Below are 10934 nucleotides of genomic sequence, written 5' to 3' on the forward strand. Positions count from 1 at the left end.
TGAAGTCACCTCACAAGCCTGCTGACCTGAGTTCCACCGTGGAACCTGCGTAAGGACAAAGGGGAGAACTGACTCCCAAGGGTTGTCCTCTGACACCCCCCCCCCCACACACACACACTGACACACATCCAGCTCTGCCCAACTCTTCAGGAACACATAGACACACACGTGATGTGACGGCGAGAGAAAGGGGAAGCACTTGCCTGTCTGGGCCAGTCTGTGCCTCCTCCGATACCGGTAACTTCCAGAAGGACAACCAGGATAGTTCTAGAAGCTCAGACACCAGGAAGGAGAAACGCTGACGCTCTCTAAGGAGGAAAACCTTAGAGAGCACAGACAGCTATTTAATGTATTTGCTTATGTGCTCTCAGTGTGGGTTCTGACAGATGCAGAGGAGAACTGGAGGGTGGAAGTTGAAGGGGCCATTAGGAAGAGCATTGTAACCATTGGTGCTGTCCATCAATGGGACAGTCCTCAAGATGGGGCTTCCGGTTCCTGGACGTCTTCTGGGGAACTCAGAGACCCTTGGGAGACAACGGGTACCACATTCAGTGTCAGGCCTCCTCAGCTTCCCAGTGACTCCTCTTCCAGCTCAGAGCTTCGATGGCCATGAACTTTCCAATCAGTTTTCCAGGGGTTTCCCCTTTCCCGTTTCTTTGTTTTTCGTTTGTTTGTTTTTCGTTTATTTGTTGGTATTAATACTGTGGGCCAGAAAACATATTTTGTTTCACAAACCAGCACACACACACACACACACACACACACACACCTACCTGAAATATAAGTTTAAGAAACATGATCTGGGCTGAAAAGATGGTTCGTAGTTAAGAGCAGCCATTCATTCCTCTTGCAGAGGATCTGGTTTTGAGTCCCAGCATCCGTACTGGGGTTCCTGAGACTCCAGTGCCCACTTGTGACCACCTTGGTTCACCAAGTGTGCATGAGGGGCACAGACATACACACTAAAGTAAAATGAATAAATCTAACGGTGTGTGTGTGTGTGTGTGTGTGTGTGTGTGTGCGTGCGCGCGCGTGCGTGCGTGTGAGGTAGGTGTGGTGGTACAGGCCAGCAATTCCAGTACTCTGGGGAGAAGGGGAGCTATATTGTAGTGAATTCAAGGCCAGCCTGGGCGACGTGTTTCCTGAAAAACAAACAAAAACAAAACAACAACAAAAAAAAACAAGCAAACTAAAGATACTTATCCTTAATATGTGAGACTGCACTCTGATATTTTTCTAGGTGTTTAGGATTCCTTCATATGTTTTATTTACGTGTGTGTACCTGTGTGAGTTTATGTGTGCCGTGTGTATGCAAGTGACCTTAGAGGCCGAAGGACATCACCTCCCTGGAACTGGAATTACCCGTGGTTATGAGCCACCTGATACAGGTGCTGGCAATGAAACCTAGATTCTCTGCAACAGCAGTTAAGTGCTCTTAACCGCCGAGCTATCTCTCAATCCTGATGCATGTTATTTTTAAAATGTTGGTTTCAGCTGTGTGATGGTGGCGGCACACGCCTTTGATCCCAGCACTCGGGAGGCAGAGGCAGGTGGATCTCTTAGTTCAAGGCCAGCCTGGACTACAGTTCAAGTTCCAGGACAGCCGGGGCTACACAGAGAAACCCTGTCTTGAAAAAACCAAAACCCAACAACCAACCAACCAACAGCAGCAGCAACAAAAACAAATAAACAAACAAAACCCACCGGCACCCCCCTGTTCTTTTCCAGAGCCAGGTTCGCTGACCCTGTCTTCCCGTCTTCCTGGCCCCTGTAGCTTTGGAGGAAACCTCTCTTTTCTCACAACGGTCTGAGAAGTCCCTTCTCATGGTTTTCTTCCGCAGAAGGGACCGACGGGCACTGCAGGATACCTTCTGTAGCGTGTCGTCCTCCATGTTAGTCACCAGCAGGGGGCAGCACCCTGGCACCAGCGAAGTCGCGTTCGCCTCCTACCTTCCAGAGGCTGTCCCTTCCTTGTCTCGGTTTTCACTCGCAGATAAGATAATGTCTGTGCACCCCTTATCACGCTAGCTAGCACACAGCAGCCTGTGAGTGGCAGAACACAGGCTCCTTTCATACCTGTTGGCCAGCACCCTGGAAGGTCAATGAGATAAAGCAAGCCTTGACCTCCTCCCTCAAGAAGTCTGAGATCCTTCAAAGAAAAATAATAATAACAATAATAACAATAATAATAATAAAATTGGGGCTGGAGACACAGCTCAGCAGTTGGTTAGAGAGCGTGCTGCTCTCGCAGAGGACCAGTTCGATTCCCAGCACCCACATGGCAGCTCCCAACCTCAGTGCCCGAGCATCCAGTGCCCTCTTCTGGCTTCCACAGGTACCAGACATGCACACGGCACCTACGTGCAAAACACTTCTCCATGTAAAATGAAGATTTTTTTTAAATTGTGTTATTATTCTCGGGATGGGGGGGAGGGCGTGATGTGTGCGTATGATTGTGGAGATGGATGTACAAGGAAGGAGCACTTGTAAGAGGTCAGAGGGCAACCCTCAGGAGTCAGTTCTCTCCTCCCATTGTGAATTCTTGGGCTAGAACTCAGGTAATCAAGCCTGAGCGAGCAGCAACAGCTTTTACCTGCCAAGCCATCCCATCTTGATGGAAACGTTAAAATCGAGCCCCTGATCCTGACCCCTTTGGCAGGAGGACAGTGAGTTTGAGGCCAGTTTCCATGTATAACCAGTTGCAGGTCATCCTGGGTTAAGTACTGAAAACCTGTCTCAAAGCCAAAACAAGACTGGTAAAACAGGCTTGTGCCCCACCTTGAATCCCAGCACTTGGGAGGCAGAGGCAGGCGGATCTCTGAGTTCTAGGCCAGCTTGGTCTGCAGAGCGAGCTCCAGGACAGTCAAGGCTATGCAGAGAAAACAGGTCTAGAAAACAACAAACAAACGAAAATCCAAAACAATCAAGAAGGGCTTTAAGAGAAGAGAAATTCTTACAGAAAGAATGAATGAGGACAGGGAAAGAGTGGTCAGCCTGAGGTAAAGGGTCTTTCACTAAGGATGTGGCAGAGGGAGGGAATACAGCTTTTACGGATGAATGCTTGAGAGTTTTGCCGTCCTGGAGAATTAGAGTCCGTTAGGATTAGCTTGTATCCACAGAGGTACAAGCCTATAATCTCAATGCTTGAGGAGCACAGAGAGAAAGATCAGCATGATGGGAAATCCAAGGCCATCCTCTGTAGCTCGGTGAGTGAAAGGCCGACCCTGGCTACATTAGAGCCTGTCTCAAGAACTTGAAACTTGAAAAGGACTCAGCACAACCGTACTGAACAGGACTTGGCGGAGTTTACACGACCACACTGCCTCCTCAGATCAGGATCCTCTGAGTTGCAATCTCCTGGTCTCTGCTGGCCGGTCTCCCTTCTCTGACCCGACAGCTCTCAGGCCCCTTCACTGCCCTGCCTCCATCGGCTGGCCTGAACTACTGTAGTTCCCCCGAGCTCTATTTCTGGCCTTCTTCTAGGCACAGAAGGTGAGAGGAAAATCGGGGGTGGGGGAAATTTCTGGGAAAGTGTGTGGGGGGGGATCATCTCTACCTGTGACATCACCGCTCGCTCATCCTCCGAAGACCCTGATAAAGTTGAAGGAAGCATCCTTGGTCTTTTCTCTCTGTCTCTTCTCCTATTCCTTGCCTCCCCTCTGTTCCTTCCCCCTTCGTCTCCTAACCACATCTGGGAGGCTTGGCTGCACTGTACTGCTTCCCCTTTCTCTGGAAACTGCTGTTCTCAGGGTGGCTCCGAAAGTTTCTATTTTCTAGGATTCCTGGGATGTTATTAAGGTTCCGGTCAGGCGGTCAAGGTCATGCAGCATAAGCAGTGAGATGAAGACAAAGAGATCCAGGAAGATGCTGAGGCTAGACCCTGTGGGGTGAGTCCAGAGACTGGAAGACACTAGGCAGTTAGTTCTCTAGTGGCAGGTGACTGGAGGTTGTCCCCTCTGAAGCAGGCAGTGATTTAGGAAGTTAGCATTGTGCTCTCCAGTGTCGGTGGATCACGGCGTGCTTTCCAGACAGCCACAGTGTCCTAGTTTATGTCTTTAACAACAACAACAAAGGAAAGGCAATAAACTTAAGAGAAATCCTGGAGCAGAGAATTCTTGTTTGTTTGTTTATTTGTGTGTATGCACTCATGTGCACCGGTCAGTGCCCCGGGACCTCTCTGTGGATGGCTCAGCAAGACTCCCGAGGGCTGAGCCGTCCCCAGAGCTCAGGCCTTCAGGCTTGGCAGCAGGAATCTCCACTCACTGAAGTTTTCCCCCAGGCCCCTGCTGCTGGTTGAAGACAGCGTCTCACGGTATAGCCCTGCCTGGCCTGAAACTCACGATGTGGAACATGCTGGCCTCACACTTGTTGGTAATCCTTTTCCCACGTGCTGGTGTTACAGGCTTGCGCCATCTCCATTTCTTGATTTCTTCATTTTAAAAAAATGTCATGGTCCTAGAAGAGGTCACCATTGGGCGACTTGTGTAAGGGTAAAGAGAGAAAAAAAAAAAAACCTCTGTTACTTTGCAGAACTCTGTTCTGCAGTCTTTCTGTAAATCTAAAAATACCTCAAAGTAACACCAACGAGGAGGGGGCTGGGGCCTGGGAGGAGTGGGAAGAGGAGAAACTGTTGTCGGGCTGCATTGAAAACAAAACAAAGAAGATAACTAAATAAAGCAAGCAAGCAAGAAAACCACAAAAATGAATAAATAAATTAATAAAAATAAAGCCACTGGGGGGGGGCAGGGAGGCAAGGAGCTGAGGGTGGCAGGACTTGCTGGCACCCTGTGTGATCAGAACTTGAAAGCAGTGGCTTGTGCGTCGTGGTGGGCTGAACTGGGAAAGACCCAGTGCGGTGCCCCAGCTCTGCTGGGTGATACCATGTTGCCCAGGGCCAAGTGCGGTTGGAAAAGCTGCCTGGTGGGCTCTGCGGAACCAGCGGTACCCGCCTCTCAGGACTCCCCTTTCCAGGTTCAAACCCTTGGACATCTATGAGATCAATGACGGGAAAGGTGGATGGGATGCCACAGGTGACCCACTCTGGGAATGACCACGCCCATTCTGTGTGTGTGTGTGTGTGTGTGTGTGTGTGTGTGTGTGCGCGCGCAAGTGCACCTGTGAGTGTGTGCCTGTGCTTGCACACGCGTGTGTCTTTCCTCAGATGCCGGGCACCTTTATTTTATTTATTTACTTACTTTTTTTGTTTGTTTGTTAGGCATGGTTTCTCTGTGTAAGCCGTGGCTGTCCCAGGCTCGCTTTGTAGACCAGGCTGGCCTCGAACTCAGATCAGCCAGCCTCTGCCTCCCAGAGTGCTGGGATTTCAGGCATGTGCCACCACACCCGACATTTATTTATCTATCATCTATTTATTTTGAGGCAGGGTCTCTCACACTGGCTTAGAACTCAGCAAGTCCCCTAGGCCACTTGTCTCCGCCTCTGCTTGTCTCTGCCTCCGCTTGTCTCTGCCTGGACTTACAAATATTCACCATTATGTCCAGCTTCTTGCTTCTCTTTCTTTCCTTTCTTTCTCAGTTCCTTCCTTATTTATTTTTTTTTTTCCTGAAACAGGGCTTCTCTGTGTAGCCTTGGCTGTCAGGGACTTGCTTTGCAGGCCAGGCTGGCCTTGAACTCCCAGAGATCTGCCTGCCTCTGCCTCCTCTAGTGCTGGGATGACAGCACGTGCCACCTCTCCCTGCTCTTTCTTTTATTTTTGAGACAGGTTCTCCCTATATCGCCCTGGCTGTCCTGGAACTCAATAGGTAGTCAAGGCTGGCCTCCAAATTACAGGGCTCTACCTGCCTCTGCCTCTTGACTGCTGGAACTAAAGGCGTGTGATGCCATGCTGCCTCATGCCTGCCTTTTTAAAAACTTGGCTTTGTACTTTCAAGGCGAGCACTCTACTGATAAGCCATCTCCCCCTCCCCCATTCTTGTCTCTTTAACCTGCTCATGTGAGGCTTGGGCACCAGAGAAAGGAGCACTGCTAGCAGGACCCAGGGCCTTAATTCCATTAGGTGGAAGCTGTGTTCTGTGCTCAGAGAGCTGACCTTCCTTGTGGTATTAGGGAAAAGCGAACACTCGTCTGGTGTGTACACTTGTAGTCAGGCGCACACACTCGAGAAGCTGGGGCAGGAGGATCTAGTGTTCAAGCATAGCCTGGGCTACCTAGTGAGAATATCGCAGCAGAACACAGCAAACAGACAAACCTCAGATAGAAAAGAGTGTTGGGCCAACGCCTAAGCTTGAGGCTTAGGGGATCCTGTGACTCTTACTGTGCTTTGGAGTAGCTAGGAAAACACAGTCTCCGGAGAGCATGTGGCCTGTGATAGTCTGAGTGAAGGTCAGCTAAAGAAATGGTCCCTAGCTGAGTGTGGTGGCACATGCCTTTAGCCCCAGCACTGAGGAGGCAGAGGCCGTCGGCTCTCTGTGAGTTCGAGTTTGAGTCTACAAAGAGAAACCTTGTCTCTGAAAACAAAACAAAACAAAACAAAACAAAACAAAACAAAACAAAAGGGCTTCTCTGACTGGAAAGCTAGTCAAGAAGAAGGGATAGAGTTTCTTGCCGGGATCAAAACCCTAGCTACCAAGGACGTCAGATCTCCTGGAACTTGAATTACAAGTAGTTGTGAGCCACTGTGTGGGTGCTGGAACTGGACTTGGGTCCCCTGCCAGGGCAGTACTCTTAACCAGAACATCAGCCCTTCCCCCTTCTTTAAAATAGCCGTTTTCCTCTGGAGCTGGAGCTGCGGGTGGTTGTGACTGCCTGATGCAGGTACTCAGGTCTGGACTTCCGTCCTCAACAAGGGTAGCGCATGCTCTGTTGCTTGTTTTTCGAGACAGGGTTTCTCTGTGTTGCCCTGGCTGTCCTGGAACTCGCTTTGTAGACCATGCTGGCCTCGAACTCACTGAAATCTGCCTGCCTCCGCCTCCCCAGTGCTGGGCCAAAAGCGAGCGCCACTTTGCTCGGCGGTGCTGGCATTTGGTTGCTGATGTTTGGTCCTAACTGTTAGCTTCGAGGGATTTAGAATCACCTTGGAGACACAACTGTAGGTATTTCTGGGAGAGAGTTTCCAGAGAGGATTAACTGAGAGGGGGCTGATAGGTTCTCAGTTAATACCTTCTAGATGGTGGCCCAGGAAGGAAAAAGAGGTGGCACCTGCCACAGCTTCTTCCCTCTGACGGTATCGTCCTCTGCTGACACCGCACTCCAGCCTCTTCAGCCTTCCCACGTGGACTAAGTGCATGCTGGTGCCTCTCCACAGAGCCTCCAACAATGAGGCACCCAGCTCCGTAGACCAGGGAGCAGCAACGTTCTCAGCCTCTCTAACATACAGCTGGGCACCGCTGGAATGCCCAGCCCTTATTCTGTCAGCCGATCTAGCAAACCACCCTATATTGAATATCCACAGTCTACTGGGTCAGTTCCTTCAGCTCACCCTCGCGAACCCAGCTGTCATTCGTGAACACACTCTCTCCTTCCCACCCATCAGAAGCCAAGATCTGTAAACTTCACTTCCCACAGAAACTCTTCAAGGCATCCCCGCTCCTACTTATGGCCACTGCTGTTCATGTCACCTCTCCCCGGAGAGCAATCACTCGCTCTCCTCTCCGATAGCTTTCTGCTTCCAATCTTGTCAAGAACACATTTCCCCGAGGTGTGGTGGCCCATGTCTGTCACTGAGCACTGGGGAGTTGAGGCAGAAGTGTTGCCGTGAGCTCAAGGAGAGCCTGGAGTGCTGTATGAGATTCTCTCACAAATGAGCCAACAAAATACAAACAAACAAAACAACCCAGGAAGCAGATAGAGAGATGGATGGATCTATCAGGGGATAAAGCCATATAGCCCAACGAGCAAGACCCTCTGACCCTCCAGTCCACCTCCAGAGGGCATCCTAAAAACTACCTCTTGACATTCAGTCCCGACCTGACTGCTGTTCCATTTTAAGTGTAGTTCTTGGGGTTGGAGAGACGAAGCATTGGCTGCGGTTGTGAAGGACTCAGTTTGGTTCCCAGTACCAACATGGTGGCTCACAACTGTCCGAGACTCCAGTTCCAGGGAATCTGGTGCCCTCTTCTGACCTCACTCTGCAGGAAACAGGCATTCACATGGTACACATACAGGCGTGCAAGCAAAATGCTCCTTTACATGAAACAAATAAATCCAAAACAAAACAAAAACATTAAATTAAAGTCTGAGCAGGGTTGTGAGGGTGTATACCTTTAGGCTCAGCACTCAGGGGGCAGAGGCTATAGTGGTAGCTAGATCTCTGTGAGCTTGAGGCCAGCTTGGTCAAAATAGCAAGGTAGAGGCCATCTAGCACTACATAGTGAGACCTGTCTCAAAAGAAAGCAAAAATAACAGCAACAAAAGGTTTGAATGAGAATAGTCTCATAGGCTCATATGTTTGAGTGCTTAGTCACCAAAGGATACAGCTGTTTGAAAGGATTAGAAGGGTTAGAAGGCGTGGCCTCTTTGGAGGAAGGTTTTGAGGTTTCAGAAGCCCGCACCAGGCCCAGAATTTCTCTGTCTGCTGTCTTGATGTAAAGTTCTCAGCCCCTGCTCAAGCACCATGCACGCTCCCCACCATGCTGAGAATGGGCTAACCCTGAAAACTTCAAGCAAACCCCCAGTTAAATACTTTCTTTTATAACTGTTGCCTTGGTCATGGTGTCTCTTCAAAGCAATAGAACAGTGACTAAGACTATATATATCTATATATTTATGTATATATATATATTTTTTTTTTTTTTGAGAGTCTCACCAGGTATCTCCAGCTGGTCTCCCAAACTATGTCAATTTCCCCAGTGTTCGAATCACATGCCATCATGCCAGACACCCAACCATGGTTCTTTTTCCTCTCCTTTCTGTGCTTCTGTTTGCAATGTCCTTTGTTCCAGGAGTGTCACCCTTCAGGTAGTCAGAGCATAAGCCTTTGGCACTAAGTCCTCCTCGGAATAACTTCTATCTGGAGACCTTTTCTGTCCTCTCTCCCAGGACTCAGTGTGCCCATTTAGCTGGATTAGGTAGGCCTTCTAGGAGTCCCTGTAACATCCGAAAAACCTCTTATATGTCAGGGAGTACTCTGTACCATGTGTGTTCATCTACAATTCTTCCAGATTCTTCATGGCTGACAAAGCCTCAGAGCTGTGCCCACAATTATATTCTCAGCCCCGGGCAGGACCTGACTGATCTCTCTATTAACTGAGCCAGGTCCCTTGGCTACCTAAATATCCATCTCTGTTCCTGTTTACCCTTGAGGTAAAGAAGGAAGTTCCCGGGCTAGAGAGATGGCTCAGTGGTTAAGAGCGCTGACCTGGATTCAAATCCCAGCACCCACACGGCAGCTCACTGCTGTCCCTAGCCCCAGAATCAGACACCCTCACACAGACATACATGCAGGCAAGCCACCAATGCACAAAAAATAAAAATAAATAACTAAAAAAAAAAAATAAAGGAGAAAGTTACTTTCTTTTCTTTCTTTCTTTCTTTCTTTCTTTCTTTCTTTCTTTTTTTTTTTTTTTTAAGACAGGGTTTCCCTTGAGTAGCTCAGGGTAACCCAGAATGCTTGACTTGAATTTGTGATCTTCCTCCCTCTTTCTCTCTAGTCTTGGGAGTACAGGCATGTGTTACTATGACCATGAAAACAATTTTTAATTTTTTTTATTTACACTTATTGTTTTATTTTTCACTCTGTGTTGTTTTTAATTGTGTGTATGTGCACATGTTTGTGTGCGTGTGTGCTCACCCTTGGAGGCTCGATATACCGGATCCCCTGGAGCTGGAGTTACAAGTGGTTTTGAGCCTCCCCTCTGGGTGCTGGGAACCAGACTGGGTCGTAGCACTGATGTCACAGATAGATCCTTCAAGACTTTGTTTTTGCCAGTCAGGGTTTCTCTGTGTAGCTTTGACTGTCCTGGACTCGCTTTGTAGACCAGGCTGGCCTCGAACTCACAGAGATCTCCCTGCCTCTCTAACTCCCCAGTGCCAGAATCAAAGTCGTGTGCCGCAGCGCCCGTGATCCCTTCAAGGCTTTGCCTGGCTATTCCTCCGAGCTTCACCCTCTGTACCCTCTGCCCTCTCGTTGGTGATCACCTTGACCTTGTTCACTGCCCTAAAGGTACATCTGCTCTGTGCTTCTGCACAGCCCTTGACTCCCCCAGACCGTGGACTATTGGCTTCACAGCAGATTCTTTTAGGTTTTCTTTACCAGATTCCATAAAAATAAGAACCAGCCAGTCTTGCTCGTGCTTCCGGCTGTACTGCCTAACACGAAATAGACATTCAATACATTAAATAAGCCATAACCCTACAAACCCTTTCTCTCTCTCTCTCTCTCTCTCTCTTTCTCTCTCTCTCATTTTCCGTCTATCAAGGCTGGTGCAGTTTTTGATTTTCCTTCTTACTTCGTTTCATTTTATCGAGACGGAATCTTACTTAGCCTGGGCTGGTCTCATTACGTAATGAATGACCACAGCCCTGAATTTCCGATTGTCCTGCCTCTAGCCCCGCCAGGGCTGGCCCTTTAGACAGGGGCACCATACCCACCCAGCGTTATGTGGTTCTGGGGATGGAACCCCCAGGTCTCCTGCATGCCAGGCAAGCACTCTACCCACTGAGCTCCCAACCCCCATGCTGTGACCCATATAACTAGGAAGCGGATATCAAGATAGGGCATGGGGCAGGGGAGCCCTCTTCCCAGCGTCACTGATGCTGAAGGTAGGAGAAGAAAAGATGGGGGATGATATTCTAGGAGGAGTAAATGCTGCCTAGGACTTCCCTCTGAGGCCTCAGGGGATTGCAGGCTCTTCCTGACCGGCCATCCATGGGCCACCTGCTCAGCTGTAGACCTCTGGTTCTTCCTGGCCACACCCCCCAGTGAAGTCACCCCATTGGCTAACAGTTCCTCATTGTATCCCCCTACCCAATGTTTCCCT

The 10934-nt window shown here is 49.3% G+C and overlaps 1 long non-coding RNA gene across 1 annotated transcript; it reads right to left on the minus strand.

Annotated features, from left to right (window-relative positions):
• Nucleotides 1–286: 286 nt before the first annotated feature.
• LOC132655157 (uncharacterized) lies at nucleotides 287–3999 on the minus strand. Its single transcript, XR_009592818.1, has 2 exons — nucleotides 3557–3999; nucleotides 287–2888 (listed from the first exon to the last, which is right to left on the minus strand). It is a non-coding gene; the product is annotated as an uncharacterized LOC132655157 (long non-coding RNA).
• Nucleotides 4000–10934: the final 6935 nt, after the last annotated feature.

This window comes from Meriones unguiculatus, chromosome 7 (assembly GCF_030254825.1).
Source record: "Meriones unguiculatus strain TT.TT164.6M chromosome 7, Bangor_MerUng_6.1, whole genome shotgun sequence".
In the NCBI taxonomy this organism is placed as follows: domain Eukaryota; kingdom Metazoa; phylum Chordata; class Mammalia; order Rodentia; family Muridae; genus Meriones; species Meriones unguiculatus.